The 27,292-nt window shown below is 38.2% G+C and overlaps 1 protein-coding gene and 1 pseudogene across 4 annotated transcripts in view; one reads left to right on the forward strand and one right to left on the reverse strand.

Annotated features, from left to right (window-relative positions):
• Positions 1-27,292, reverse strand: part of EVI5 (ecotropic viral integration site 5) — a 294,360-nt gene that overhangs the window by 218,205 nt on the left and 48,863 nt on the right. The gene's annotated exons all lie outside the window — the stretch shown is intronic.
• On the forward strand, positions 1,160-24,353 carry LOC134734026 (AN1-type zinc finger protein 1-like; annotated as a pseudogene).

Here is a 27,292-nt window from a genome sequence, read left to right on the forward strand (position 1 = left end):
CATCTCTACTAAAAATACAAAAAATTAGCCAGGTGTGGTAGTGCACACCTGTAGTCTCAGCTACTGGGGGGCTTTGGTGGAAGAATCACCTGAGCCCCGGAAGTTGAGGCTGCAGTGTGCCATGATCGCACTGCACTCTAGCCAGGGTGACAGAGTGAGATCCTGTCTCGAAAAAAAAGCAGGGGGGGCGGTGGGAGAATAATTCACCTCGCTTCCCATCCCATCCCATCATAATCTCCTTCTAACACAAGAATTCTGACTATCACAGATTAAAGAAAAAGAATACTGTCCAAGCAGGAATATTGTACATTGTAATCTAAGGTGTCCCTATAGGTTTGTGTAGCCTCCTGGCCATTTCTTATATGCCACTTTTATACAGTAAACAACTCACAGGCCTAATTCATTCATTCTCCCAGAATGACAGCCTAGGACATAAGAGGTTGTTTTTCTATCAACAAGGGAACACACAGTCCTGTCTCCTAACTGGGTCACTACAAGTTTCTCTTAGAGTAGCTCCTGATCCAAGGGCAGCCATTCAAACTGGCTACAGCCACACATTAGTGAGATGGGGGGTGGGGTGCCAATATACCAACTAGACTCCAAACAGTATTAAAGATGGACAGTCTAGGAGTGGTTGCTTCCAGAAGTTTGGTAGACTTTGTAGGGAGAAAGCATTTCCAGTTCCCTAATGGGTGGGAATGGGGACTGAGAACAAGAAAATATTTCAGCATGGAGAATAGTCTCGGTCTTATCTTAGACAGATGACCTTCACCATATCTTTGCTTTTGAGAATCAAAACTTCTCCTTATCAAGATGCCACCTATGTAAGGAAAATGACAGAGTAGACTTCACGATGGCCATATAAGAAAAAAGAATAGCTTGTGTATGGCAGCATGCAGATGATAAATAGCCCCCCAAAAGAGCTTATCTATAATACTATGATTTGAAAATACAAAGGAGGAAAGGGAAAAGAATGAGTTCTCTTTTGAGTATTTGGAGTTTGAAGTACTTGGGGGAAAATCCATGTAGACAATAAGCACAGCAACTGAAAAGACAAATCTGAAGTTCATAAGCAAGGTGAACGCTACAAACAAAATCTGGTAATTATCTGAAAACAGTTGATATTAAACTTTTTGAGTATCCTATTGTACTCAGCGTAATGTTTTCCTATGGATACCAGAACTCAGAAAGCAGGATACAACAGCAACTGGTCAACATGCCAGTTGGTAATTTATAAACTGCTAAGATAATTTATAAGGAGCTAAGAAAGGATCTAAGGAAGAAAAATGCTGTATGATACAAACACCTGCGAAGCTAAACACACTGGCACTTAAAAGTGCAGAGATGCTGGGAAAGGTGGCTCACACCTATAATCCAAGCACTTTGGGACACTGAGGCAGGTGGATCACTTGAGCCCAGGAGTTTCAGACCAGCCTGGGCAACATGGCGAAACCCCATCTCTAAAAACAAAACAAAAAACAAAACAAAAATATATATATACATATATATATATATATATATATATATTAGCCAGGGGTGGTGAAGCGCACCTATAGTCCCAGCTACTCAGACGGCTGAAGTAGAAGGACTGCTTGAGCCCAGGAGGTCAAGGCTTCAGTGAGCCATGATCACACCACTGCACTCTAGTCTACAAGACAGAGCAAGACTCTGTTTCAAAAAAAAGGCAGAGAGATTTATTACGGAGGAGGCAACTTTTCAAACAAGGTTCAAACATCTCTTTGTAATGTAATACCAAAGAAACAAGATATGAATGTGCAACAACTTGCCAGGTAAAAGAATGGAAAATGAGTAACAAAAAACTTATTTTAGTCCATTTGAGCTTCTATAACAAAATATCTTGGACTGGGTAATTTTTAAACAACAGAAATTTATTGTTCACAGTTTGGAGGGTGGGAAGCCCAAGATCAAGGCACCAGCAAGTTTGGCATAAGATAAGGACCCATTCCTCACAGATGGAGGCCTTTATGGGCCCTCAAATGGTAGAAGGGGCAAAGGACTCCCTCAAGCCTCTTATAACCGCACTAATCCCATTTATGAGGATTACAGACTCCCAAAGGCCCAATATATTAATACCATCACCTTTGGGATTAGATTTCAACACATGAATTTTAGAGGGTAACAAATAGACCATAGCAAAACTACATGCCTAACCCAGAGAGGAATCACATCCTTTCACATCAACAAAACCAAGCACAAATTCATGTCTCACAGCAATAGGAATACTGTAACAATGAGAGAATTCGGAGAAGACACAAGGAATTAGGACAGGAAACAACACAGAGACAACACAGAAGAAAGATACCTAAATGACAGGGATTTCTCTAGTTCTGAAAAATAGAAATTTTTTTTTTCTGTGTTTAAGATCAGGGCTTGGAGAAGGTTTATAGGCTCCTCTCAAATATTATGATCAGAAACTAATAGTATGGAGATTACTTTGTACAGACATTCCAGACAGACAAGCCTAGCCGACTTCACTCTTAAGATTTCTTAATTTCAAGAGACTATCTTAGGCTAAGCTAGTTGCCACAGAAAAGGTAATATAATAAATTGTTTAATTATACCATCAAATTCTTTAGGAAATCAGAGAACTGATAAAAAATTTAAAACAATCCTCAATGAAAATGATAAGAATAAAGACTTCAAATGAAGATCTACAGACCTTACCTATGATTAAAAATACATGAATTTTTAAATAGAGACTTGAAAATATCTATTTTGCTTGCAAGCTCTTCACTTCCTTGGTGTTGCTGGATGTTTTATGGAGAGTATCCTCAGGAAAACTGAGGTAATGCTATAGTGGTAAAATTATAAATATAAGATGGACATTAGGTCATCTAGATCAGCCTATCCAAAAGAAATATAATGCAGTCCACTTATGTAAAGCTAAATGTTGTAATCACTACAATTAAAAGCTTTTAAAAAAAGATGAAAAAAATATATATATATATCTTAAATAGAGATGGGGTCTTGAGAGGCTGGTCTCGAACTCCTGGGCTTAAGCAATCCTCCCACCTAGGCCTCCCAAAGTGCTACCATTAGAGGAGTGAGCCACCAGGCCCAGCCTGAAATTAATTTTGATAATTTATTTTATCAAATACAGTTGAAATGTCACTTCAACAGGTGAACAAAATTTTTTCAATTACCAAGATAGTCTCTTTTTCAAATCAAGTTTTAAAATCTAGTACATATTTTACTCTTACAGCATATCACAAGGCAAACCAGCCAGATTTTGGGTACTCAATTGCCACATATGGTTACTGGCTACCATACTAGACAATACAGATCTAGATTTTGGTAGGATATAAAGATATTTAAATTAAGTTTTCAAAGATTCCTGTTTACTATATTTTTTAAAAATCATAAAATACATTTACTAGTTTAAAAAGAACCCTTTCTGGCCAGGTGCAGTGGCTCACACCTGTAATCCCAGCACTTTGGGAGGCTGAAATAGGCCAATCACTCGAGGTCAGGAGTTTGAGACCAGCCTGGCTAACATGGTGAAACCCCATCTCTACCAAAAAATACAAAAATTAGCCAGGCACAGTGGTGCACGCCTGTGATCCCAGCTACCTGGGAGGCTGGGGTCAGAGAATCACTTGAACCAAGGAGGCAGAGGTTGCAGTGAGCCGAGATTGCACCACTGCACTCCAGCCTGGCCAACAGAGTGAGACCCTGTCTCATAAATCAATAAACCTTTTCTTTCACTTCATTCTCATATCTCAGCCCCCAAAATATGGTAAAAAGCAAAATATGATTCCAAATAACAGAATATAAAATGGAACAAATATGGCTGCAATGCCAAAGTTTTAAACCAAGCAAATAATGGCTCACTCAAAATTTAAATTAGCAACATTCCCCCCTCCTTAATTAAAATGCAATCCTATTATACTTGAGACTTACCTCCATAAATTCATCTCTGCCAAAGCCTTTGTGTTTTTAAAATGAAAAAAGAAAAGCACATTTAACACATAAGGGGAAAAAAAACTATCCGATTTCAACTTTAAAGCTATCAATTATTAACTTTCATCAAATAGATCTTTGACATTACATTAAACCATTTCTTCACATCTTTCTGGGGTTGCCACATGCACTTATTTTTAAAAAGTAATAGCTGCAGTAAAACTATGAAAAGAAAAAAGTTTCTTCATAGAATTTGATATTTTCATGTTTCTTAAATTTTAATTTTCTAAAATGTTGCCACTTTTATACTTTCTGAATCAAAGAGAGTGAACACAACCAGAGAATCATCTACCTTTGGGGAAGGGAAGAATAAATCCTAAATAAAAGCATCTACTTTGTTATGCTACAAAGTCTAAGTTGTATTTCATAATTTTTACTTTAGATATATAACTTACGTATCTACATTACAAACCACAGAAGTAGAGAGAATTTAAATTATTATTCTTGCAATTTTTCCCCAGACTTATTAGTTGGTGGGGGAAGACAGAACAGGAAGAAGAGCACTAAAGCTTAGTGTTTGTCATTTTACTTTATTTAATCTTATTTTTCAAAGAGAGGGTCTTGCTCTGTCACTCAGGCTGGAGTGTAGTAATGTGATCAGAGCTCACTGCAACCTTGAATTTCCGGGCTACAGCAATACTTCTGCCTCAGCCACCTAGGTAGCTAGGACTAGAGGAACATGCCATCACACCCAGCTAATTCTTTTATTTTTTGTACTGATGGGGTCTTGCAATGTTGCCCAGGCTGGTCTTGAACTCTTGGCCTCGTGCAATTCTCCTAACTCGGACTCTCAAAATCCTGGGATTAAAGGCATGAGCCGCTGCACCTAACCTTTACTTTTAACTAAAGTCAGAGAGATGTTTTTCCACCAGGATTGTTCTCCCAAGGCAAAACAAGACTCATTCTCTACATATAAATCCTTCCCATGGATTCTGAGTTTTAATGATTTTTTTTCTTTTTGAGATGGAGTCTCGTTCTGTCGCCCAGGATGGAGTGCAGTGGCATGATCTCGGCTCACTGCAACCTCCGCCTCCCAGGTTCAAACAATTCTCCTGTCTCAGCCTTCCAAATAGCTGGGACTACGGGCGCCTGCCATCATGTCCAGCTAATTTTTTTGTATTTTTAGTAGACACAGGGTTTCACCATATTGGTCAGGGCTGGTCTTGAACTCCTGACCTCAGGTGATCCACCCTCCTCGACCTCCCAAAGTGCTGGGATTACAGGCATGAGCCACCGTGCCCTGACAGTTTTAATGATTTTTTAAAATACACACACACGACTCAAAATTTGAACCTAAAACTTCAAATTTTTTAGTACTTCCACACAAGAATAAAGAGTGACTTAAACTTCTGCTCCTTTTATTTCTTCAAGTTCTTGTCAAAATCTCTTTTCTGAACATCTTTCAACAACTCTAGCAAGGAGGTGTGTTCCAAGATGGCTGAATACAAACAGCTCTGGTCTGCAGCTCCCAGTGTGATCGACGCAGAAGACAGGTGATTTCTGCATTTCCAATAGAGGTACCTGGTTCATCTCACTGGGTCTGGTTGGACAGTGGGTGCAGCCCACAGAGGACGAGCCAAAGCAGGGTGGGGCGTCATCTCACCCAGGAAGCACAAGGAGTCGGGGGATTTCCCTTTCCTAACCAAGGGAAGCCATGACAGACTGTACCTGGAAAAACAGGACACTCCTGCTCAAATAATGTGCTTTTCCAACAGTCTTAGCAAATGGTACACCAGGAGACTATATCTCACGCCTAGCTCGGTGGGTCCCACACCCACAGAGCTTTGCTCATTGCTAGTGCAGCAGTCTGAGATCGACCTGGGAGGCAGCAGCCTGGCAGGTGGAGGGGTGTCCACCATTGCTGAGGCTTGAGTAGGTAAACAAAGGGGCCAGGAAGCTCAAACTGGGCAGAGCCCACCGCAGTGCTGCAAGGCTTGCTATCTCTGTAAACTCCACCTCCGGGGGGTAGGGCATAGCTGAACAAAAGGTGGCAGAAACTTCCACAGACTTAAATGTCCCTGTCTGACAGCTCTGAAGAGAGCAGTAGTTCTTCCATCACGGTGTTTGAGCTCTAAGAACAGACAGACTGCCTCCTCAAGTGGGTCCCTGACCCCCATTGTAGCCTAACTGGGAGACACCTCCCAGTAGGGGCCGACTGACACCTCATACAGGCAGGTGCCCCTCTGGGACAGAGCTTCCAGAGGAAAGATCAGGCAGCAATATTTGCTGTTCTGCAGCCTCTGCTGGTGATACCCAGGCAAACAGGGTCTGGAGTGGACCTCCAGCAAACTCCAACAGACCTGCAGCTGAGGGACCTGACTGTTAGAAGGAAAACTAACAAACAGAAAGGAATAGCATCAGCATCAACAAAAAGGACATCCACACCAAAACCCCATGTGTAGGTCACCAACATCAAAGACCAAAGGTAGACAAAACCACGAAGATGAAGGAGAAACCAGAGCAGAAAAGCTAAAAATTCTAAAAACCAGAGCGCCTCTCTCCCTCCAAAGGATCGCAGCTCATCGCCAGCAATGGAACAAAGCTGGATGGAGAATGACTTTCAGGGGTTGACAGAAATAGGCTTCAGAAGGTCGGTAATAACAAACTTCTCTGAGCTAAAGGAGGATGTTCGAACCCATGACAAGGAAGCTAAAAATCTTGAAAAAAAGATTAGATGAATGGCTAACAAGAATAAACAGTGTAGAGAAGACCTTAAATGACTTGATGGAGCTGAAAACCATGGCATGAGAACTACGTGACTGACGCATGCACAAGATTCAATAGCCGATTCGATTCTAAAAACCAGAGCGCCTCTTCCCCTCCAAAGGATCGCAGCTCCTCGCCAGCAATGGAACAAAGCTGGATGGAGAATGACTTTGAGGAGATGACAGAAATAGGCTTCAGAAGGTCAGTAAAACAAACTTCTCCGAGCTAAAGGAGGATGTTCGAACCCATCACAAGGAAGCTAAAAACCTTGAAAAAGGATTAGACAAATGGCAAACTAGAATAACCAGTGTAGAGAAGACCTTAAATGACTTGATGGAGCCGAAAACCACAGCATGAGAACTACGTGACGCATGCACAAGTTTCAATAGCCGATTCGATCAAGTGGAAGAAAGGATATCAGTGACTGAAGTTCACATTAATGAAATACTCCTCAAGAAGAGCAACCCCAAGACACATAATTGTCAGATTCACCAAGGTTGAAATGAAGGAAAAAATATTAAGGGCAGACAGAGAGAAAGGTCGGGTTACCCACAAAGGGAAGCCCATCAGACTAACAGCTTATCTCTCAGCAGAAACTCTACAAGCCAGAAGAGAGAGGGGGCCAATTTCAACATTCTTAAAGAAAAGAATTTTCAAACCAGAATTTCATATCCAGCCAAACTAAGCTTCAGAAGTGCAGGAGAAATAAAATCCTTTACAGACAAGGAAATGCTGAGAGATTTTGTCACCACCAGGCCTGCCTTACAAGAGCTCCTGAAGGAAGCACTAAACATGGAAAGGAACAACTGGTACCAGCCACTGCAAAAACATGCCAAACTGTAAAGACCATCGACACTATGAAGAAACTATATCAATTAAGGGGCAAAATAACCAGCTAACATCACAACGACAGGATCAAATTCAAACACAACAATATTAACCTTAAATGTAAATGGGCTAAATGCTCCAATTAAAAGACACAGACTGGCAAATTAGATAAAGAGTCAAGACCCATCAGTGTGCTGTATTCAGGAGACCCATCTCACGTGCAAAGACACATAGGCTCAAAATAAAGAGATGGAGGAAGATCAACCAAGCAATTGGAAAGCAAAAAAAAACCAGGGGTTGCAATCCTAGTCTCTGATAAAACAGACTTTAAACCAACAAAGATCAAAAGAGACAAAGAAGGCCACTACATAATGGTAAAGGGATCAATTCAACAAGAAGAGCTAACTATCCTAAATATATACGCACCCAATACAGGAGCACCCAGATTCAAAAAGCAAGTCCTGAGAGACCTACAAAGAGACTTAGACTCCCACACAATAATAATGGGAGACTTTAACACCTCACTGTCAATATTAGACAGATCAATGAGACAGAACATTAACAAGGATATCCAGGACTTGAACTCAGCTCTGAACCAAGCAGACCTAATAGACATCTACAGAACTCTCCACCCCAAATCAACAGAATATACATTCTTCTCAGCACCACATGGCACTTATTCCAAAATTGACCACATAGTTGGAAGTAAAGCACTCGTCAGCAAATGTAAAAGAACAGAAATCACAACAAACTGTCTCTCAGACCACAGTGCAATCAAATTAGAACTCAGGATTCAGAAACTCACTCAAAACCGCACAACTACATGGGAACTGAACAACCTGCTCCTGAATTACTACTGGGTAAATAACAAAATGAAGGCAGAAATAAAGATGTTCTTTGAAACCAATGAGAACAAAGACACAATGTATCAGAATTTCTGGGACACATTTAAAGCAGTGTGTAGAGGGAAATTTATAGCACTAAATGCCGACAAGAGAAAGCAGAAAAGATCTAAAATTGACACACTAACATCACGATTAAAAGAACTAGAGAAGCAAGAGCAAACAAATTCAAAAGCTAGCAGAAGGCAAGAAAATAACTAAGATCAGAGCAGAACTGAAGGAGATAGAGACACAAAAAACCCTTCAAAAAAATCAGTGAATCCAGGAGCTGGTTTTTTGAAAAGATCAACAAAATTGATAGACCTCAAGCAAGATTAATAAAGAAGAGAGAGGAATCAAATAGACGCAATAAAAAAAATTATAAGGGGGATATCACCACCAATCCCACAGAAATACAAACTACCGTCAGAGAATATTATAAACACCTCTACCCAAATAAAAAAGAAAAACCTAGAAGAAATGGATGAATTCCTGGACACATACACCTTCCCAAGACTAAACCAGGAAGAAGTGGAATATCTGAATATACCAATAACAGGCTCTGAAATTGAGGCAATAATTAATACCCTACCAATGAAAAAAAGTTCAGGACCAGACGGATTCACAGCCGAATTCTACCAGAGGTACAAAGAGGAGCAGGTACCATTTCTTCTGAAACTATTCCAATCAATAGAAAAAGAGGGAATCCTCCCTAACTCATTTTATGAGGCCAGCATCATCCTGATACCAAAGCCTGGCAGAGACACAACAAAAAAAGAGAATTTTAGACCAATATCCATGATGAACATCGATGCAAAAATCCTCAATAAAATACTGGCAAACCAAATCCAGCAGCACATCAAAAAGCTTATCCACCATGACAAAGTGGGCTTCATCCCTGGGATGCAAGGCTGGTTCAACATATGCAAATCAATAAACATAATCCATAACATAAACAGAACCAACGACAAAAACCACATGATTATCTCAATAGATGCAGAAAAGGTCTTCGACAAAATTCAACAGCCCTTCATGCTAAAAACTCTCAATATACTAGGTATTGATGGAACATATCTCAAAATAATAAGAGCTGTTTATGACAAACCCACCGCCAGTATCATACTGAGTGGGCAAAAACTGGAAGCATTCCCTTTGAAAACCGGTACAAGACAGGGATGCCCTGTCTCACCACTCCTATTCAAAATACTGTTGGAAGTTCTCACCAGGGCAATCAGGCAGGAGAAAGAAATAAAGGATATTCAATTAGGAAAAGAGGAAGTCAAATTGTCCCTGTTGGCAGATGACATGATTGCATATTTAGAAAACCCCATTTTCTCAGCCCAAAATCTCCTTAAGCTGATAAGCAACTTCATACAAAATCAATGTGCAAAAATCACAAGCATTCTTATACACCAATAACAAACAGGGAGCCAAATCATGAGCGAACTCCCATTCATAATTGCTATAAATAGAATAAAACACCTAGGAATCCAACTTACAAGGGATGTGAAGGACCTCTTCAAGGAGAACTACAAACCACTGCTCAACAAAATAAAAGAGGACACAAACAAATGGAAGAACATTCCATGCTCATGAATAGGAAGAATCAATATTGTGAAAATGGCCATACTGCCCAAGGTAATTTATAGATTCAATGCTATCCCCATGAAGCTACAATTGACTTTCTTCACAGAACTGGAAAAAACTACTTTAAAGTTCATATGGAACCAAAAAAGAGCCCACATTGCCAAAACAATCGTAAGCAAAAAGAACAAAGCTGGAGGCATCATGCTACCTGACTTCAAACTACACTACAAGGCTACAGTAACCAAAACAGCATGGTGCTGGTATCAAAACAGAGATACAGACCAATGGAACAGAACAGAGGCCTCAGAAATAACACTGCACATCTACAACCATCTGATCTTTGACAAACCTGACAAAAACAAAAAATGGGGAAAGGATTCACTATTTAATAAATCACGCTGGGAAAACTGGCTAGCTATATGTAGAAAGCTGAAACTGGATCCCTTCCTTACACCTTACACAAAAATTAATTCAAGATGGATTAAAGACTTAAATGTTAGACCTGAAACCATAAAAACCCTAGAAGAAAACCTAAGCAATACCATTCAGGACATAGGCATGGGCAAGGACTTCATGACTAAAACACCAAAAGCAATGGCAACAAAAGCCAAAATTGACAAATAGGATCTAATTAAACTAAAGAGCTTCTGCACAGCAAAAGAAACTACCATCAGAGTGAATAGGAAACCTACAGAATGGGAAAAAATTTTTGCAATCTACCCATCAGACAAAGGGCTAATAGCTAAAATCTACAAATAACTTAAACAAATTTACAAGAAGAAAACAAACAACCCCATCAACAAGTGGGCAAAGGTTATGAACAGACACTTCTCAAAAGAAGACATTTATGCAGCATACAAATGAAAAAATGCTCATCATCACTGGTCATCAGAGAAATGCAAATCAAAACCACAATGAGATACCATCTCAGGCCAGTTAGAATGGCGATCATTAAAAAGTCAGGAAACAACAGATGCTGGAGAGGATGTGGAGAAATAGGAATGCTTTTACACTGTTGGTGGGAGTGTAAATTAGTTCAACCATGGTGGAAGACAGTGTGGCGATTCCTCAAGCATCTAGAACTAGAAATACCACTTGACTCAGTGATCCCATTAGTGGGTATATACCCAAAGGATTATAAATCATGCTACTATAAAGACACATGCACACATATGTTTATTATGGCACTATTCACAACAGCAAAAACTTGGAACCAACCCAAATGTCCATCAATGATAGACTGGAGTAAGAAAATGTGGCACATATATACCATGGAATACTATGCAGCCATAAAAAAGGATGAGTTCATGTCCTTTGCAGGCACATGGATGAAGCTGGAAACCATCATTCTGAGCAAACTACCATAAGGACAGAAAGCCAACACTATATGTTCTCACTCATAGGTGGGAATTGAACAATGAGAACACTTGGACACAGGGAGGAGAACATCACACACTGGGGCCTGTCATGGCGTGGAGGGCTGGGGGAGGGATAGCATTAGGAGAAATACCTGATGTAAATGACGAGTTAATGGGTGCAGCAAACCAACATGGCACATATATACCTATATAACAAACGTGTACATTGTGCACATGTACCCTAGAACTTAAAGTATAACAATAATTTAAAAAAAAAATCCAGTAATTATTCCTTAGTTGTCAACATATACATTAAACACATCTGGTATTCTGGGGTAAATTGTGAATTGTTTGGGAACAAGCAATTCATCTATACCCACACCTTACCTACAACAATTTTAATATAACGCTTTATGTATTTTAGTTGCACAGTAATTATTGATCACAACCATAAAAATAAATTCAACTTTGGTCAGTGACAAAATCTATACCAGAAGTTATCTTTACTGAAAACTACTTCATCCTTGTATATAATAATCAACTGAACACTTAAAAATCCTTTATACCCTTTAGCACTGTCTGTAAGTGCTTTGTCAGTCCTGCCCCAACTTCATGTCCCACTATTTTTTTTAAATTATTTAAAATTATATTTTATGCTGACAAATACAAATTGTATATATTTATTATGTACCACATGGCTAAATCAAGCTAATTCACATACTCATTACCTCACATACTTTTTTTTGTGGTGAGAACACAAAAGCTACTCCCTTAGCAATTTTCAGGAATATAACATACTATTATTAACAATAGTAACTGTATTATACTATAGATACTTTTTTTTGTGGTGAGAACACAAAAGCTACTCTCTTATCAATTTTCAGGAATATAATATACTGTTATTAACAATAGTAACTGTATTATACTATAGATCTCTTGAACTTATTCCTCCTAACTGAAATTTCATATCCTTTGATCAGTATCTCTTTCTTTTTTTTTAATTTTATTATTACTATACTTTAAGTTTTAGGGTACATGTGCACAACGTGCAGGTTTGTTACATATGTATACATGTGCCATGTTGGTGTGCTGCACCCATTACCTCGTCATTTAGCATTAGGTGTATCTCCTAATGCTAACCCTCCCCCCTCCCCCCACCCCACAACAGTCCACAGTGTGTGATGTTCCCCTTCCTGTGTCCACGTGTTCTCATTGTTCAATTCCCACCTATGAGTGAGAACATGCAGTGTTTGGTTTTCCCACTATTTTTCGATCACATATCTCCTTTTGCTCTATTTAATAGTCCCTTTCATTTCCTTTTCTGAGAACCTATTTGCTCATAACAGCCCTCACACAACCTAACACTCCACTTTCATCTTTCAAGATCCTCTTCCAATTTCATCTTATCCAAGAAACTTTGAGAATCTACATATTATTTTAAAAGATTATCTCTTCCCAAAACTTCTGACCAGAGGATTTGGTCAAAATCTTTCAAATGTAGTAAACAAAGGGGTAAAAAGTTAAAACCAAAACACATATACACACACTACACCCACAAAAAGTTATCATGTGGCACACCCAGCTTTCTACCTTACCCATTGAGTGCTGAGAGCCAAAGAAAACCTTTAAAAGAGCTTTCTAGGAAATGATCATAAGAAAGCAGTATTTTCTATCACCAGGTTTGCATGAGTTGATATTAGGTCCTATTCCTGAGGCTCAATTAGGCCAGACTCAAAATCTATAGTTCCTAAATCCTGTTCCCTGTGAATTTCCTTCAAGCTACTGTTGTCTGTCTTCATCTCAATGGGAAGGGACCAAGTCTGAGGACAGGTCTATTTAAAGTAAAAATTATCTCAGCAGTAGAATTATAAAATTACTTCAATAATTACCTCAGCAGTAAATTTTTTTAAAGCTAAGCAGAAGTAACATTCACAATATATTTATATATGATATTAACTCTAATATCTAATTGTCAAATAATATAAATCAATTTTTCTAATTCTATTCAGACTTCTTCCCATGCTGTTGTGGGAAGTCAGGGACCCTGAACGGAGGGACCGGCTGGAGCCAAGGCAGAAGAAAATAAATTGTGAAGATTTCATGGACATTTATCAGTTCCCAAAATTAACACTTTTATAATTTCTTACACCTGTCTTTACTGCAATCTCTGAACATAAATTGTGAAGATTTCATGGACATTTATCACTTCTCCAATCAATACTCTTAAATAATTTCTTAGGCATGTCTTTAATCTCATAATCCTGTTATCTTCATAAGCTGAGAATATATGTCACCTCAGGATCACTATTGTACAAATTGATGGTAAAATATGTGAGTTTGAACAATATGAAATCAGTGCACCCTGAAAAAGAACAGAATAACAGTGATTTTCAGGGAACAAGGGAAGATAAACCGTAAGGTCTGACTGCCTGCGGGGTCGAGCAGATCAGAGCCATATTTTTCTTCTTGCAGAAAGCGAGTAGGAGAAATATCGCTGAATTCTTCTCCCAGCAAGGAATAACCCTGGGGAAGGAATGCAATTCCTGTGGGTAGGTCTATGAACGCCTGCTCTGGGAATGGCTGTCTTATGCGGTTGAGATAAGGACTGAAATATGCCCTGGTCTCCTGCAGTACCCTCAGACTTACTAGGATTGGGAAATTCCAGCTTGTTAAATTCTAGTCAGACTGGTTGTCTGCTCTCGAACCCTGTTTCCTGTTAAGATGTTTATCAAGACAATGCGTGCACAGTGGGACATAGACCCTCATCAGTAATTCTAATTTTGCCTTGCCTTGTGATCTTTATTGCCCTTTGAAGCATGTGATCCTTGTGACCTACTCCCTGTTCGACCCCCTCCCCTTTTAAAGTCCCTAATAAAAACTTGCTGGTTTTGCAGCTCGGGGTCATCATCATGGTCCTACCAATATGTGATGACACTCCCAGAGGCCCAGCTGTAAAATTTCTCTCTTTGTACTCTTTCTCTTTATTTCTCAGACCGGCCAACACTTAGGGAAAATAGAAAAGAACCTATGTTGAAATACTGCGGGCTGGTTCCTCCGATACCATGCCAAAGGAAAATACAAAACTTTATATGAAAAATTATTTCATTCTTGCCATGATTAAATAATAACTAGATTTACCCTCTTTCCTGAAACCAAAAAATATTGAACAAAATACATTAAATTATATCAAACAATGATTTTCAAGACTTTAGGCTTGGCACACTCACTCATGCCCTTAATTCCAACACCCTGGGAGGCCAAGGTGGGCAGATTGCTTCAGCTCAAGCGTTCGAGACCAGCCTGGACAACATGGCGAAACCCTATCTCTATAAAAAGTACAAAAATTAGCTGGGCATGGTGGCACACACCTATAGTCCTAGCTACTCGGGAGGCAGAGGTGGAAGGATCACCCGAGCCCAGGAGGTCAAGGTGCCATGTGGCACCATTGCACTCCAGCCTGAGCAACAGAGTAAGACCCTGTCTTAAAAGAAAAAAAAAAAAGACTTTAGACAACAGGCAGCATTGGAGAAGAATTCCTGAGACTCGGGACATAAGTAAAGTAAACTCTATGATTGCCATTTTAACCACCTTGAAATTCAGTTTCTGGGCCCTATAACAGGTGGGGAAAATTGAGATACAGTCTTGTGTGCTCCCTGAATTGAGGACATGATGAGGAGAGTCATTGCAAGTCAGATAAACCATATTTCAGGTACTCAATGGCAGTGAGACCAAGGTGGCTAGAGTTCACAGGTCACAATCAGAGATGAAAGAACTATACAGAGATCTTCAGAGATAGGTAGATCTCCATCAAATATTCAGCTGGGAACTGATCAATGCATTCATGTAAGGAAACTATGCATGGCCAGAGAATCAACCACCAGAAAAGATTAGATGAAACCATGGCTAACATTCACACAGGGTAGAGAATTATACCTATCCTCACCAGCCAGACTGGAAAAGCTACTGTTTCAAGACACATTGGGAAGAGTACACAAAAGGGTCTCGCCTCAGGAGGGAGGAATAATAGTCCTAGGCTCTGTATTACTCTAGAACAAATTCTTTTGAAGTAATTTAACTGCATACCAGAACAAAATTCAAGAATATTTATAGGAAGATAGAAAATAGTCAAACACAACAAGATAAAATTCACAATCTCAGGTATTCAATAAAAAATTATCGGGCTTTGAGACCAGCCTGAGTAACACGGTGAAATCCCATTTCTATAAAAAATACAAAAATTAGCAGGGCATGATGGCACACACCTGTAGTCCCAGCCACTTGGGAGGCAGAGGTCGAAGGATCACCTGAGCCAAGGAGGTCAAAGCTGCAGTGAGCCGTGATCACGCCACTGTACTCAAGCCTGGGTGACAGAGTGAGATTTTGTTTCAAAAAAAAAAAAAAAATCGGGCATGCAAAGCAGAAGAAAAGTATAACCAATAATGAGGTGGGGGGGAAATCAACCCATCAAAAGCAAACCAGCATTAACTCAAATGTTAGAATTACCAGAGAGCCCATTAAAAGTTATTATAACTGTATCCTATATATTCAAAAGTTTAATACAGACATATTAAAAAACACTCAGCTCTAACTTCTAAAGATAAAACTATAACACAATGTGAGAGATAAAAAATACACTATATGGGATTAATAGCAACTTAGATATGGCAAAAGACAGTATTAGTGAATTTGAATACGTAGCAACTTTCCAAAAAATGGAAAGTTTTTTCCAAAAAATGGAAAGCTCACATCAGTGAGCTGTGGAACAACTTCAAGTGGCCTAATATGTGTGTACTTAGAGTCTCTAAAGAAGAGGCAAGAAAGGGACAAAAAATTATTTGAAGAAAACATTGGCTCCAAAATTTCCACATTTGAAGAAAACTATAAATCCATAAGAAGTTCAACAAATCACGAATGTAAGAAACATGGAAAAAACAATGACACCTCAGAATCAAATTGCTTAAAACCAGTGATAAAGCAGAGAAAAGAGACATATACAAAGAAACAAATGTGCTTGAGAGTAACAAACAAACAAAAAGATAAGGAACACATCGAATATCTCCCTGAAAACACAAGAGAGAAATCAATGAAATCGCAATATTAAAATATTTGGAAAATAAAAACTGTCAACCTACTAAATAGAATTCTATAGTCAAAGACATATATTTAAAAATCAAAGCCAAAATGATGACTTTCTCAGACATACAAAAGCTAAATAATTCATCACCAATACCACCAACTACATGAAATGTTAAAGAAAAAGTATTTCAAGAAGGAAATATCAGATGGAAATCTGGATCTAAAGAAAGGACAGAAGAGCATTAGAAATGGTAACTAAATAGGTAAACACATAAAAGTTTTTTCTTATTATTTCAATCTCATTTAAAGATAATTGACTGTCAAGTTAAAAAATAATGTACTCGAGCAGTCAGTGTGGCGATTCCTCAGGGATCTAGAACTAGAAATACCATTTGACCCAGCCATCCCATTACTGGGTATATACCCAAAGGACTATAAATCATACTGCTATAAAGACACATGCACACGTATGTTTATTGTGGCACTATTCACAATAGCAAAGAGTTGGAACCAACCCAAATGTCCAACAACAATAGACTGGATTAAGAAAATGTGGCACATATACACCATGGAATACTATGCAGCCATAAAAAATGATGAGTTCGTGTCCTTTGTAGGGACATGGATGAAACTGGAAAACATCATTCTCAGTAAACTATCACAAGGACACAAAACCAAACACCGCATGTTCTCACTCATAGGTGGGAATTGAACAATGAGAACTCATGGACACAGGAAGGGGAACATCACGCTCCTGGGACTGTTGTGGGGTGGGGGGAGGGGGGAGGGACAGCATTAGGAGATACACCTAATGCTAAATGATGAGTTAATGGGTGCAGGAAATCAACATGGCACATGGATACATATGTAACAAACCTGCACATTGTGCACATGTACCCTAAAACCCTAAAGTATAATAAAAAAAAAAATAATAATAATGTAGTATAGAGTTTATAACATATATAAAAGTAAAATGCATGACAAAACTGGTACAAACGACTGGACAGGAGAAATGCAAGTGTGCTATTATAAGGTTCTTACAGTACATGTGAAGTGGTAATAACCCTCAAAGGCAGACTGATAAGTTAAAGATTTATATTATAAATCTTAACACAACCACTAAAATAACAGAGTTATAGCTTATAAATAAATAAATGAACTATAACAAAATCATAAAAATATTCAATAAAAAGATGGCAGAATTAAAGGAAACAATATAAGATGATGACAAGTTTAAATATAACAATATTAATAATCACCTTAAATGTAAATAACCTATTTTCCTCAAAATCTCAAAAACATTATGTTGTGTGAAAGAAGTCGGTTACAAAAGGCCACTTACTGTATCCATCACAATGAAATGTCCAGAATAGGCAAATCCATAGAGACAGAAAATATATTAGTGGTTACCAGGGGCTGGAAGGATGGTGAAATGAGGAGACTAATGGGTACAGAGTTTCTTTTTGGGGTGATGGAAATATTCTGAATGGGAGTTTGGATAGTAGTAATAATGGCACAAATTTGTGAACATATTAAAAACCACTAAACTGTACCCTTTAAAAGTGTGAATTTTAGATCCATCCCTGCTAGATTTGCTCATAAAAGGTTTGGCCATCTGACTTACTTTGGCCAATAAAATTTAAGTAGAAATTATGTATACCACTCCCTAGGGGGTGCTTTAAGGTATTTCAACTAGATCTCTTTTCTATCTGTCATGAGTCTGATTTATCCCAGATAGATGCCGGCTGCGGTCACAAAACAAAGCAGAGTAAAGCAAAGATGTATCCAACCTACCAACTGAGATGAATGTAAATGTGAGCAAAAAATAAAACTTTAATTTTTAAAAAAAATAAAATGGTTTAAATAACCCAATTAAAAGACAAAGATTGTCAGATGGTTAAAAGCAAGACCCAACTATATGTTACTAACAGAAAAACTTCAAAGATTTTTTCTAGGTATGATGGACCACACATGTAATCCAAACATTTTAGGAGGCTGAGGCGAGAAGACTGCTTGAATCTGGGAGTTCAAGAACAGCCTGGGCAACAAGTGGGACCCCATCTCTAAAAAAAAATAAAATTTTGTAGTCCCAGCTACTTGGGAGGCTGAGATGGGTGAATTGCTTGAGCCTGGGAGATGAAGGCTGCAGTGAGCCATGATCATACCATTGCACTCCAGCCTGGGTGACAGAGTGAGACTCTGTCTCAAAAAAAAAAAAAAAAAAAATTTAAAGATAAACAAAAAAAAATAGAATACAAGCAAAAGGCTGGGAAAATATATAAGATGTGAACACTATTCAAAAGGAAGCTAGAGTGACTACATTAATATAAGATAAAGTAGATTTCCAAGCAAACAACATTACCAAAGATAAAGAAGGTCATTTTACAAGAGGATATAACAATCCTAAATGTTTATATACCTAAAATAGAACTTCAAATTACATGAAAGACAGCATTTAAAAAGAAAGATAAATCTACAATTATAATTTGAAGTTACTGCTCTTCTCTCAATATCTGATATAACATGTAAACACAAAGCCAACAAAGATATACAAACAGTATATTATCCACAGTTTCGCTTGCCATGGTTTCTTTTTTTCTTTTTTATTTGGAGACAAAGTCTCTCTCTGTCGCCCAGGCTAGAGTGCAGAGTGCAGAGGCGCGATCTCTGCTCACTGCAATCTCTGTCTCCTTGGTTCAAGCAATTCTCCTGCCTCACCCTCTGGAGTAGCTGGGATTACAGGCGCCCGCCACCATGCCCAGCGAATTGTTGTATTTTTAGTAGAGACAGGGTTTCGCCATGTTGGCCAGGTTGGTCTCGAACTCCTGATCTCAGGTGATCCGCCCACCTCGGCCTCCCAAAGTGCTAAGATTACAGGCATGAGCCACCGGGCCCAGCCAGTCATGGTTTCAATTATCCACAATCAACTGTAGTCCAAAAATATTAAACAGAAAGTTCCAGAAGTAAATAATTCAAAAGTTTTAAATTGTGTACCATTCTGAGCAGCACGATGAAATCTCATGCCATGCTACTATGTCCTGCCTGGGAAGTGAATCATCCCCTTGCCCAGTGTATCCATGCTGTATGTGCTACCAGCCAGCTAATACTTAGTAACCGTGAGTCAGTTATCAGATATACTATTGCGATATCACAGTGATTGCATTCAACCCACCCTTATTTTACTTAATAACGGCCCCAAACCACGAAAGTAGTGATGCTGGCAATTTGAATATGTCAAAGAGAAGCTGTTAAAGTGCTTCCTTCAAGTGAGAAGGTGAAAGTTCTCTACTTAGTAAGGAAAGAAACAAAATTGAATGCTGAGGCTGCTAAGATTTGTGGTAAGAATAAATCTTCTATCTGTGAAACTGTGAAGGAAAAATAAATTTATACTAATTTCATTCTTGCACTTCAAACTACAAAAGTTACGGTCACAATGTATGATAAATGCTTAATTAAGATGAAAACAGCATTAAATTTGTGAGTAGAAGTCATGAACAGAAATATGTTTCAGTTGATGACAATGAGGTCTGAAACTATCCACAGTTTCAGGTATCTCCTGGGTGTCTTGGAAAATATCCCCCACACTTAAGGGGGGACTACTATATGGCACTAAATGACTTTATTAGAAAAGAAAGGTCACACAGACATTACAAGGTGACAACATATTACCAATAAAGGTCAAGGACTTTTCAAGACAACTTCATATCCATTTCCCTCATGAACATAGATGCAAATACATTCAACTCTCCGTATCCTTCAGGGATTGGTTCCCTGATATAAAAGATACCAAAGATACCAAAATGTGCGGGTGGTTACATCCTTAGATCAAATGGTATAGTATTTGCATATAACCTATGCATATCCTCCTTATATTTTAAATCAGCTCTAGATGACTTTTAGTACCTAATACAATGTAAACATTATATAATAGTTATATGTATTTTTTATTTGTATTATTTTTATTGTATGTTATTTCTTATTTTAAAACATATTTTCCATCTGTGGTTCTGCAAATGCAGAACTTGTGGATATGGAGGGCAGACTGTATTACAAACAAAATTTTAGCAAATTGAATCCAATACTTTACAAAGACAAGATATAATTATGAAGTGGGGTTTATCCTAAGAATGTAAAGTTGGTTGAACATTGAAAAATCAATGTAATTTGCCATATTATCAGACTGAAAGAAGAAAACCATTGGGCTGGGCGCGGTGGCTCACACTTGTAATCCCAGCACTTTGGGAGGCTGAGGCGGGCGGATCACGTGTCAGGAGATCGAGACCACAGTGAAACCCCGTCTCTACTAAAAAATACAAAAAATTAGCCGGGCGTGGTGGTGGGCGCCTGCAGTCCCAGCTACTCAGAGAGGCTGAGGTAGGAGAATGGCGTGAACCCGGGAGACGGAGCTTGCAGTGAGCCGAGATTGCGCCACTGCACTCCAGCCTGGACGACAGAGCAAGACTCTGTCTCAAAAAAAAAAAAAAAAAGAAGAAAACCATTAATGATCATTTCAGTAGAGGCAAAAAAAGCATTTGACAAAATCCAAAATCTGTTTTACATAAATTCTCAGCAAACAAGAAATAGAAAGAGGTGTCAAGTGCAATAGCTAATGCCAGTAATGCCAGCCTTTGGGAGGCAGAGGCAGGAGGATCACTTGAGCCCAGGAGTCTAAGACCAGCCTGGGCAACATGGAAAAACCTCATCTCTACAAAAAAGTACAAAAGTTAGCCAGGCATAGTGGCACATGCCTGTAATCCCAGGAGGCAGGGCCTGGAGAATCACTTGAGCCCAGGAGGTCAAGGCTACAGCAAGCCCTGATTGTGCCACTGCACTACAGCAGCCTAAGCGACAGAGCAAGACCTCCATCTCTAAAAGAAAGAAAGAAGGAAACGGAGAAAGAAAGAAATGGAAAGGGGCTGGTCACAGTGGTTCACGCCTGTAATCCCAGCACTTTGGGAACCCAAGTCCTTGAAGCCAGGAGTTTGAGATTAATCTAGGCAATGAAGCAAGACCCCATCTCTACAAAAATATTTTTTAAAAAAAATTAACCAAGTGTAGTGGTGCATGCATGTAATCCTAGCTACTCAGGAGGCTGAGGTGGAAGGATCACTTGAGCCCAGGAGACCAAGGCAGCAGCAAGCCATGATTATGCCACTGCATTCCAGCCAGGGTGGCAAAGCAAGACCTTCTCTCGCAAAAAAAAAAAAAAAAAAAAAAAAAAAAGGAACTTCCTCAATCTGACAAAGGGCATATTCAAACAAATACAGTTAACATGAAGCTTAATGCTTTCTTCTTAAGATCAGAAAAAGAACAGGTATGTCTGTTCACCACTTCCATTCAAATTTATACGGGAGGTTCCCAGTAAGTAGCAATAGTCAAGAAAATAGATAAAAGGCATCCAGATTGGAAAGAAGCAAAAATGCTCTTATTCACAGATGACAGGCTCATCTATATAGAAAATCTAATGGAATCTAGACAAAAACCAAAAAAAAAACTACCAATAAATGAGTTTAGCAAAGCTGCAGGATACATGAATCAATATAAGAAAAACAATTGTGGAGCCAGGCACAGTGGCTCAGGCCTGTAATCCCAGCACTTTGGGAGGCTGAGGTAGGCAAATCACTTGAGGTCAGAAGTTCGAGATCAGTCTGGCCAACATGGTGAAACCCCATCTCTACTAAAAATACAAAAATTAGCCGTCATAGTGGCGCATGCCTATAATCCTAGGTACTCAGGAGGCTGAGGGAGGAGAATTGCTTCAACTCAGGAGGCAGAGGTCACAGTGAGCAGAGATCGTGCCACTGCACTCCAGCTTGAGTGAGAGAGTGAGGCCCCATTTCAAAAAAACAAAAAAAGAAATACAATTGTATTTTCTTTTTAACACAGAAGGTGTTGACAATTGTAGTTCTATATGCTAGCAATGAACAATTAAAAATGAAGTTTACAAAAACAATATCATTGACAAATAATAATTGAGAAATACATTGTGTTCATGGGGAGGAAGGCAATACTGTTAGAGATTTAATGCAATCCCAACCAAAATTTCAGCAGGCATTTTTGTAGAAATTAACAACTTGATTGTAAAATTCATTTGGGAATGCCAAGGACCAAAAATAGGCCAAAAAAAAGAACAACAGTGGAGGCCTAACACTATCTGATTCCAAGACTCAGTATAAGCCTACAATAATCAAGGCAGTATAGCGCTAGTATTAAGATAGACATATAGAGCAACAGAACAGAACAGAGCCCAGAAATAGACTCATATACATATAGACAACTGATATCTGACAAAAATGCAAAAGTAATTAAGTAAAGAAAGAACGGTCATTTCAATAAATGGTACAGGAATAATTAGATGTCCATATTCAAAAAAGGAACTCCAAATGTATGACAGAGCAAAATGGCAAACTTAAAACTATAAAATGTTCAGAAAAAAAATAGGAGAGAAACTGTATAATCTTGGATCACCAAAAGCACAATCCATAAAAGAACAATTTGAAATTGTAACTTAATCAAAATTTAAAATTTCTGTTCTTTAGTGGCACGAGAGAGATGGCACAGTTGAACACTGGGCAGCACTGCCAGATTTTCTTTCATTTGTGTGTGATACTCAGGAATATTTTGCCTTGAACACAAAAGCTGGCAGTCTCATGGTTGTCCTGAGATGACTGTAATCAATGAGAGACTGAAGACATAAACATAAATTTTACCTATGCTCATTCAAGGACCGTGTTGAAAAACTTGTGGCAGTTATACGTCCTTACTGTGAGAATAATTTTTGCCTGAGACACCATCATCAGTCAGATCACAAGTGTGAAAAACTGGAAATCCCAAAGCCTTACATGGCTGCCACTCAGAAACTTGTTAAAGACATTGATTCCAAAACAGGAGAGACAGCAAGCAAACAAGGGAAAGGTGACAAAAAATAGTAAAACAGCTGTAAAGGAATTGCGTTGAAATTAAGGATATATGCTGACGGGGATAAATCACTGCCACAGGAAGCAAGTATTTGCTTTCAAGTTTTCTTACCTAAGGGGAGCAAAGGGAAGGGCAAACCAATGTTCTTTTCCATGGATGAAGCATCAGAAAGGTCACAGACTTTGCCACTTCTCTGGCCAGTCTTGAAGATGACAATAGGCCAGGCACAGTGGCTCACGTCTGTAATCCCGGCACTTTGGGAGGCCCAGGAGGGCGGATCACGAGGGCGGATCACAAGGTCAGGAGTTTGAGACCAGCCTGGCCAACACAGTGAAACCCCATCTCTACTAAAAATACAAAATATTAGCTGGGCGTGGTGGCGGGCACCTGTAATCCTAGCTACTTGGGAGGCTGAGGGAGGAGAATTGCTTGAATCCAGGAGGCAGATACTGCAGTGAGCAGAGATTGCACCACTGCACTCCAGCTTGGCAGACATGTGAGACTCCATCTCAAAAAAAAAAAAAAAAAAAAAAAAGACACTAACAGGCCAGGCACAGTGGCTCACACCTGTAATCCTGACATGTTGGAAGGCCAAGGCAGGAGGATCACTTGAGCCCAGGAGTATGAGACCAGCCTGGGCAACACAGTGAGACCTTGTCTCTATTTTATTTTAAAAAAAAAAGAAAAAAAATTAACAGCTAAGAAATTAAGGTTGTGTCACATTACTTCAGGAGAAGCCTTATCCTTAGAACTTACTTTGGAAACCTGGATTGCTACATTGGATTGTCCTTTATAAAACGGTAGAAGTATAATCTTGGAATATCTTGATGATGAATGATAATTTTGTAAAAATGTTGAATCTTACTTGGAATAGTCATTCAAGAATTCAGACCAGAAATCACAAGGAAAATTCTACATACATGGTTAAGTCAATTTCTTTTACTACAAACACATTCTTTTTTAATTCTTAAAAGTTGCTTTTTAACTTATTTCCACTGATGTCATATTTTACCTTATCATCTTTTTTTTTTTTTTTTTTTAAATGAGACGGAGTCTTACTCCATAGCCCAAGCTTGAGTGCAGTGGCACGATCTCAGCTCACTGCAACCTCCACCTGCCAGGCTCAAGCAATTTCCTGCCTCAGCATCCCGGGTAGCTGGAACTACAGGCACGTGCCACCACACCAAGCTAATTTTTTTTTTTTAATTTTAGTAAAGATGAGGTTTCACCATGTTGCCCAGGGTGGTCTCAAACTCCTGAGATTGGGCAATCCGTCCACCTCAGCCTCCCAAAATACTGGGATTACAGGCATGAGCCACAGCACCCGGTCTACATTATCAGCTTTCTATTAAATTTCAGTGTTTGTGTTTTAACTATGTACTGATCCTCAATTATTAGCAAATTCTTATAATTAATTAGCTTTCATTAGGTTATGCTGCAGTTAACAACAACAAAGGTGCATTTCCTGGTGAGTATTGTCAGCTGTTGACTGGCTGTAGCACTGCTCCAAGTCATCTTCACTCCAGGATCAAAGGTTAAGGAAAGTCCCTTTTGGGACACTGTCATTCTTTTGGCAGAGGAAGAAAGAGATGAAAGAAACTTCGGTTTTCTCTTACAAGACACATGTACCATATTTGCTTTAAGCAAGTTATATGGCCACGCCTAGCATCATGGGGGCCAGAAAGTACAGCCTCGCTGTCTACCTACATCATGATGTATAAATTGATGTATATACATGAATTGTAGGAACTTATAGATCATATTCATTCAATCTCCTAATTTTTGCATGAAGAATGTTAGGCCTAGGATGAGAAAATGATTTTCTTGGTATCACTTAACTGCAATGGGGCATATTTCTGATAAAGACCCACTTCCAGTAGGATTCATCTTTTTTGTTTGTATGAATGTGTTACAAATGAGAAGAAAGATGGGATAGCTCAACTTCATTACAGTCCGTGTATAAATACTAAAGCAAAACACTTGCCGAAAGTAACTATATTTTACCAACAAATTCAGTTGACTGATGTTTTCTATTGACATCCAGAAAAATACTACTATAAGCAGAACAGAAACTATTTCTTTTTCTTTTTCTTTTTTTGAGACGGAGTCTTGCTCTGTCGCCCAGGCTGGAGTGCAGTGGCACGATCTCCGCTTACTGCAAGCTCCACCTCCAACAGAAACTATTTCTATTTATCCTTTGTCTCTTTTCTATTCTAACTGTCATGGACATGTATAGTGGCTTTCGATTTACTTAAAGGAGTAAACTTGGAATGCTCAAAAATAAATAAAATAAGATAAAACTTCTGCTTTTTGAAAGACACTTTTAAGGGAATGGTAAGCTGCCAGCTGGGGGAAGAATTTGAAAGTCATGTGTTTGATACAAGGCTTTTACCCCAAACATATAAAGAACTCTCAAAACATAGTAATAAGAAAGCAAATAATCAAATTTTTTTTAAAAATCAAAGAATATATACAGATGACAAATAAACACATAAAAAGATGCTCAAAACCAATAGAGAAATTTAAATTAAAACCAGAGATACTAATACCTAATAAAATGGCTTAAACTAAAAAGACTGATCATACCAAGTGTTGGCAAGGATGTGGAACTGGTAATTTCATACACTGCTGGTGGGATATCAAAAAGTACAGGCCCTTTGAAAAACAGCTTGGCAGTTAAACATATACCTACCATATGATCCGGTCATTCCATTCCAAGAGACATGAAAGCATACATCCATGCAAAGGCTTAAACACGAATGTTAATGGCATTTAATAGCAACAGGCGAGTGAATAAACTATGATATTTCCACATGATGGAATACTATAAAAAGGAATCAACTATTGATATGTGCTATAACATGACTTTCAAAATTATGTTGAGTGAAATAATCCATACCAAAAAAACTACATACTGTATGATTACATTTCTACAAAATTCTAGAAAATGCAAACTACAGTGGCTGCCTGGGGACAGCGACGGGGATAATGGAGATGTTCATTTTCTTGATTTTGGTGACAATTTCACAGGTGTATACATATGTCAGAATGTATCAAACTGTACAGTTTAAGTATGCATAGCTGATTACAACGATACATCAAAAAACCTGTTAAAAGTTATTTTTGTTATGATTTTAAGCTAGTAGCATTATATAGCTTGATTGAGCACAAAAGGGTGCTCTTCCACAGGTATATAATGTATATATTATATTCTATATTATATATAAATATATGCTATATTATATATTATAGAATATGATATATGATATATCTATATATCATATATATCATATATATTATATCATATATTATATATAAAATATATAATATAATATTATATTATATATAACACATTATAAAGTATATTATATATTTTATATATTATATATTATAATATAATCTATTATAATATATATATAAAAATAAATATATAAAAGAGATGATGCCCTAAAGAGCTTCTGACAATAACATAGTAAGGAAACACACAGAGTCCGGAATATGCATTCCTAGCAGAGCAGAAAACTATTCTATTTAATACCGTTAGAAGAAAAGGATATTTTGCTTTCTATGAATAATTTATGAAAAGATTTTCCACTCTAAACCACAAATCAGATATCTATACTGGATTAAATTATTTTATGCTTTTACCAAAGGAGACTGTTCAGAGAGTTTAAAATTATGAAGTGATAGTTTCATTTACTTTTTAAAAAACTGATAAAATTCAAGAAGGATTTAGGGAATGTGCTATATTAAGAAAACAAATCTCTAAAGCTATTTGAGCCAGAAGAAAATGTTAGTCTCTTTTAAGACCAATCTCCACCCAAAAAAGACGAACACTTCTGTAAGTAACTTTGATAAATAAGAAACCAAAAAATAGAAAAAAAAAATTCTAGTGTAAGTAAATATGAATGGCTGGATTTGTATGATAATTGGAGAGAAAAAAGCCAAGCAACCTCA

Source organism: Symphalangus syndactylus, chromosome 12 (genome assembly GCF_028878055.3).
Source record: "Symphalangus syndactylus isolate Jambi chromosome 12, NHGRI_mSymSyn1-v2.1_pri, whole genome shotgun sequence".
Taxonomy (NCBI): Eukaryota; Metazoa; Chordata; class Mammalia; order Primates; family Hylobatidae; genus Symphalangus; species Symphalangus syndactylus.